General features: G+C 40.0%; 1 protein-coding gene across 2 annotated transcripts in view; it reads left to right on the forward strand.

Annotated features, from left to right (window-relative positions):
• Positions 1-5621, forward strand: part of AstA-R1 (allatostatin A receptor 1) — a 303172-nt gene extending 297551 nt beyond the window's left edge. For both annotated transcript variants that reach the window (XM_072299480.1, XM_019049059.2), the window contains exon 5: positions 3776-5621. The gene's annotated coding sequence lies outside the window, so the exon portion shown is untranslated. The remainder of the gene's footprint in view (positions 1-3775) is intronic.
• The last annotated feature ends 379 nt before the right edge of the window (positions 5622-6000 follow it).

A 6000-nucleotide genomic window follows, 5' to 3' on the forward strand; every position in this document is an offset into this window, starting at 1 on the left:
CCCACCCCCGCCCCCATTCCATATTTACAATCCCGACTACGGTCTTGTAGGGCTGAATCACTCATCGTGATTACACAAGTCAAATATTTCTCTCCGAGGAAGCTGCGATGAAGGATAGCGAAACTCACAGTGTAGTACATTGATAAAATAGGAATATTAGGAGCATTTGTGACCCAAAAAGCCTCTGGCTAGCCTCGAACTGCCCCACAAACTTCCAACTTTCTGATCCTTTGCATGATGCGCCTATAATTTATTCCGATACAAACTCCGTTTTGAGCCAATACAGCATATCTCGCCCGGAAATCAGGAAATTCAGGTGACCCCGTGTTTAGTATTCAGTACACGCTGCGAGGCTTGGGAAATATCAATTCTACGTTGACACATTGCTCTGAAATCTATGAAATTATCTACACGATGGGAAAATAATCAATGAGAAAGACTGGTCCATCTATTATCTCATCCATCCACGGATTCGGAAAATATGAAGAGACGGAGTAGGAGAGATAGAAAATTGATATGAGATGAGGGCAAACCGTTTTCTCCTCTCATTATCCTCCGTTCCGCGCACAGAAAAAAGAATGATACTGGATAATATACTGTCTCCTTATTTGTTTGTCACAGGCTAAGATTAATTTTAGAAACACAGATATTCGCCTCAGCAAACACCATGTTGCTTAAGTTCATAGACATATGCTTGATGTTAACGCGATAGGACTCAACAGTGTCTATTTATGATTTCGCTATGATCCAGCATTCTTAAAATTAAAATCCCTCGACTGAAAATGGAATCAGACCTCGAAAAATCAAGGAATAAAAAGGGAATAATTAACATTCAATATTGTATGCCAATTGAGTTGGCTATCCAAATATTATACTACCGTTTTATAAATAAACAGGTCAGTTTCCTTCTGGCTCCTGGTTGCCACAACAGTTCGTTCAAAACCCGCTTATTTCGCTTGCAAGTCAGATTACTAAGTATTGAATCAACACGTAGTCAGTATATGCACACTTAGGCCAACAGTAAGCTGTCTTAAGAGCCTTTAGCACAAGGAAATCTCGTAGATTGACGAATTCTACTTGTCGCAAAAACGCACCCAACTTCGTAAACTGTTACTGGACTATCTGTCCGCGACATAGACTCTAATCCGGGCTGTGGGGTAGAATCTACCCAAAATCCAGATCATATCATCTGACTCACCTCTCTAGGCATGAGCATTAAGCCCTAACTGTTTTTCTGTGGATCGCACCGTGTGAAAGTTCGAACTTATAATATCGGCAAATGCAGTGGACTTGAAGCAAAGATGAAACAGAATCATTGCTCTTCATATGCTCTGAGTGAAAATTAGGTGGGACCTGCAGTCTACTATGAGCATTTTTCCCTCCAAAAATCTGTACTCGGTAAAAATCTACGTCCAAGAAATCGATGTGATCTGCATGACAGAAAGATCATCGCAACGTAGATTTGAAGTCAGGTAGAAACGCTTATGAAGTCAGCACAAGTTTCATAAGTAAAAAATGATAATGTATAGGACTCACTTTTTCTTTTAATGAAATTGAACAAGTTTCAAGGGATCTACCCTCATCCTCAACGATAACCCACGACTGAGAATGAGGGTAGAGCCCTCGAAACGCGTTCAATGTTAATAAAATATACTTTATTATTTTTAACATACTGAATTTGTGTACCTACGGATATTTGGAAGTCTCCAAAAACAAACTTTGGGACCGTTCACTCATACTTTCATTGAAGCGTAGCCTTCAGCTTGAACGCTTCGTTCCGGTTCGTATTGTTGGATTTTTCCACCAAACGTGGCCAATACGGACAAAGCATCATGTTTTGCATTCAGCACGTATGCAGGGGCTGAGCGCGCAAACATCCGGGACCTTAAACCCTGTCATCGCTTCGATCCCATTACTTTTTCGACAGCCAGTTTTTTGCCCTACCCGCGAGAGCAGACGAAAAATCCAAGACCGAATAATGAACAACAACCTCGTATCTAAACCGAGCTTCTCCTGGCGTTACGTGGTTCTTGCCAAGTCTGGCAGAAGGCAGCGAAGTGCAATGGAGGGGCAGGGGTGGGGAGTTGCAGAACGAACATGTTTTAGTCGCAACTCTCGGGTGTTACACTGTTACACAGACCCCCCCGGGGCAGCCAAGATCGAACTTTTAAGACAGCGCTTCCCCGAAAGTTCAAACCTCCCACTTAGTTCCGAAGATACAAACGTGTAAGGACTTGGTGACGCACGAAGCGTTCTTAATCTCTGGTGACGCAAAGTCATTTCAGCTGGAAGAGAGCGAGAGGCTTTGGAAATTCTAGTCTCCTGAGTCGATAGACTCAGGTCCAGAGACAGGATATTTCAGACACCACGCACTGCTCTGCCGTGATAGCGAAGAGAGCAGCGAGTTAGTGTCAAATTTTCGAAATCGATTTTCTCTCAGAATTCGTCTGATCTCTTCTAGATGAAATCACCGAAATAACTAAAACAGCACAATTCAGGTTAATTGTATAAAAATAAGACTTATGAGAAAGCCTTAAGTGGGCAAAAAATGACGTAGTTTCAGGCAAGACAGCAGTAAGTGACATTATTCCTTCAGAGAGCCAATGAAAACGGAGCGATAAAGTAAAGTGCCACCGGCCACTCTCTTCTGCCAATTTCTAACCTGAAAATATGTTTGTTAATGTGTGTCCAAAACGCAACCACGAAAGCATGTAGAAGACAGCACTTACAGCTGTCTTGCCTAGCAATTGCCTAGCATGAAAATGAAAAATACTCTTTTGATATAATTTAAATAAAATCAGTCGATTTTCAAGTATTCAAACGATTCCTAGTAGTCTTTTGGACGATGAGTGGCAATTTGACAAAGAACGGAGGCTTCTTTCAATTAAATTATTCTGTCAGACGCTTCTGAACCCGTTTTCTCATTGAGACTTCATCATTTTTGCACTTACTGCTCTCTTCGCTATCACAGCAGCACAGGGGAGGACGGACACTGTTGCCCTGTTGCCGAAGGGAAATTTGATTGGAATAAACAATTCTCGAGAAAATAGACTTAAAATAACGTCTGAGTGGGGAATAGTACCTTCCCCTCTGTTGCGACAGCCTTACATCCTAGTTTTTTATCATTTTTTTTTTTAACTTATTTAATATGAGTATATCTCGTGTACATCGTTTTAACGATTAAAATCATCGGACACGCCATGATCCTCATACATGCCAAATTGAATGCAAGGATGCACACTGGAAAAAATAATATGCTGTTTTAGCACCTAGGATGTAAAAAATGTGTCTGGTGATCCCAAGATACTGCCTCAACTGCCCTTGCAGTTAACTTTACATCCTATGAATGCAAATTCAACTGCGTGGACAATCAAGTTAGCATCTTGAGATCACCAGACACATTTTTGACATCCTAGGTGCTATAACAGCATACGAGTTTTTTCAATGCAGAATCATCCAAGCTTCCACATTTTCACGCGCCCACCCGCGGGCTTTCCACATTTTTCAGTATCGGTTTTCCACAAAATTTCCCACCAATTCAAATAAAGGTGACCTTTATCCCTGTTTTTATTTAACCTTCGACTGATGACCTTCCAAAATTTTCTCTCCTTCCACATTTTGGGTACTCTTCCACATGCTCGGGCATTTTCTGCACCCCTCATCTAATGTTGATATCTTACAGCTTGTAATCTCTTCAAGCTTCCTCACAGGAAAATGAGTGGGAAACTGCTAGTATGAAGCTGGATCTCATATGAGGTTTGGTTTTCTGTTTCAGAGCTCTGGAGTGGTGGAAATTACGCAAAGCAAGGTTGACAGTGAGGTGTTGTTGACTGATCGGGAGCTTACGATAGAGGAAACGGATTTCCTCTAATGTTGACAGTGCCACCCTCTGTTGGTCTTCAAGGACCGGTCTAGCCTTGCGATGGCTGTGAGATCTGCGCCGTGAAAACTAAGGCAGTTGACACCTTCAGCAGGAACCTCGACTTCATATTTGCAACCTCGAGTATCTTTTTCGTGCCGTCAGCGAAAATACTGATCAATCGCTCGGCTTTAAATCTATTGGCGAATCCAGCAAATTGGTAACATTGTATTTTTTCCATTTGAGCCTACGGAGATTTATCGATTCTTGGAGGGGCCAGGTGCTCCTACATAATCGCTAATTATTTAGTATAGGTTTAAATTAAGGAAATCCGGTGTTGTCAAATTGCTGCATATATCCAAAACCAGCCTAACTGCGTTTCCTAACCCTTTGTGATGATTTCTCATGAACAGGAAAAAAGTAAGCAGCGTTCTGTTTAAAATTTTGCGGGAATTTTCCTCTTGATGTAAGGGAAGTTACATATCGTTTCGGAGCACTACCTCTTGGGCTTTTGGGTTTTAAAAATTGAACATGAGAGAAAATCAGGCGACGTGAATCACAGTTAGGCATACTTTGCTTAAAATCGTTCAATTGAATCTTTTAGTACACGTGAGGCTTGAAACCGAAATTAGTTTTCCGTTTTATTTTGAAGATGGCATGCACCAAAAGTAAAATTTAATATTTGATGGCTGTTCTCGGTAGTGATCAGTATGGCTGAATGAATCGCATTTTGTAGTATTTAGTCCATCAAGCTTAACCAACGGTTAATTTCTCCATATTCATTGCCTAGCGCGAAACTCAGACAGCCCCATGGATCAATTATATCATCCTTATTTTTGAAATAGAAATTGCAAACTTGCATTATATGCAATTACGAGAAGAAAAGACGTCGCGTCATTTCGTAGTCATCACTAAAGAGTTTAGTATTTGAGTATTTATCTGCTCTGCATTCAATACCATTGGTGTTTTCAGCACAAAATAGGTAGAGTATTTGGTCGAGAGCAATTTGATTTCAAATAGTGTCGAATTGTAATATTTTCATGACGATTCGTATACGTACGAATCGATTCTTATTATAAAGCAAATGATCCATTGAAAACGTTGACAGAACAGTGGTTCAACAAGAAGCCATGAAGGTTCAACCCGCGCCGGACTTTTCTTTACAAGAGGAAATCTGTCACGTCCTGTTGGTTGTTTTTTCTGTTTAAAAATTTCAAAATGACTCTGACTTTAAAGGGTTCATTCAATGCTGCAAATAGAGCAAGATATTTGGGAAAACTGGCAAGAATTGATAAGTTCAATTCCCTAAATTAATTTTGTTAAGATTCATGTTTCAACCTCCGTTCTTCCTTTCGAATATTTTGAGCCTTGCAGAAGGTTCTGCAGATTTGTTGAACAAGGACCTAATTACAGGTCTTAAAAAAGTTGTTCACGAAATAATTTGTTCGATTTTTTTCTTCTTCTTTTGTTAAAAAAAAAGGAAAATCAACTTTTTAGTAGGATTAGCCAACCCTGGCACGAGTTCAAATCTCACGTCATTGGCGCAAATATGATAGTCAAAAGAAATTATGACCGCACCATCATAATCGTGATCTACTACCAGTGATCGTTGTTGTATACCTACGTTACGTGATTGTTCAAGTTTACTATTCAATCTCCGCACGAGAGAGCACTTAACGAAACTTCGAAAATTAGTTTTAAAAAATTGTAAACTCGATGCTCAAATTTGGAATTGACGTATTAAAAATTGTGTTTTTATTTACCCAGGTGTCTTTTTCACTCACGACCTACCCTAAATACTACCCAATTGAAACTCAATATTTACACGTTCAAGGTTCGATATTTTCTAATTACAATGCACATTGCACCTCTATGCTCATTACTGGCATAAACTTGAGTTAAATTGCTCGCAACTTATTTACTCTGGCACTACGAAGTTTCCGTCAGAGGCTGAAAATCCGATTTTTCGTTTAAACCCGACAAAAATTGTTCCATTAAATGTTTTCAGAGAACTTGGAAACTGGAAGAAAGCCTCTTGGGTCTAGAGTCCAGACTCAAAAAAATTGACAAGAAAGAATACTTATGGTTCAATCGGATTTTTCCTTGAATGAAAAGGAGGTCCGCCTGAATTAAGAGTGATG

The sequence above is a fragment of the Bemisia tabaci genome, chromosome 4 (assembly GCF_918797505.1).
Source record: "Bemisia tabaci chromosome 4, PGI_BMITA_v3".
NCBI lineage: Eukaryota > Metazoa > Arthropoda > Insecta > Hemiptera > Aleyrodidae > Bemisia > Bemisia tabaci.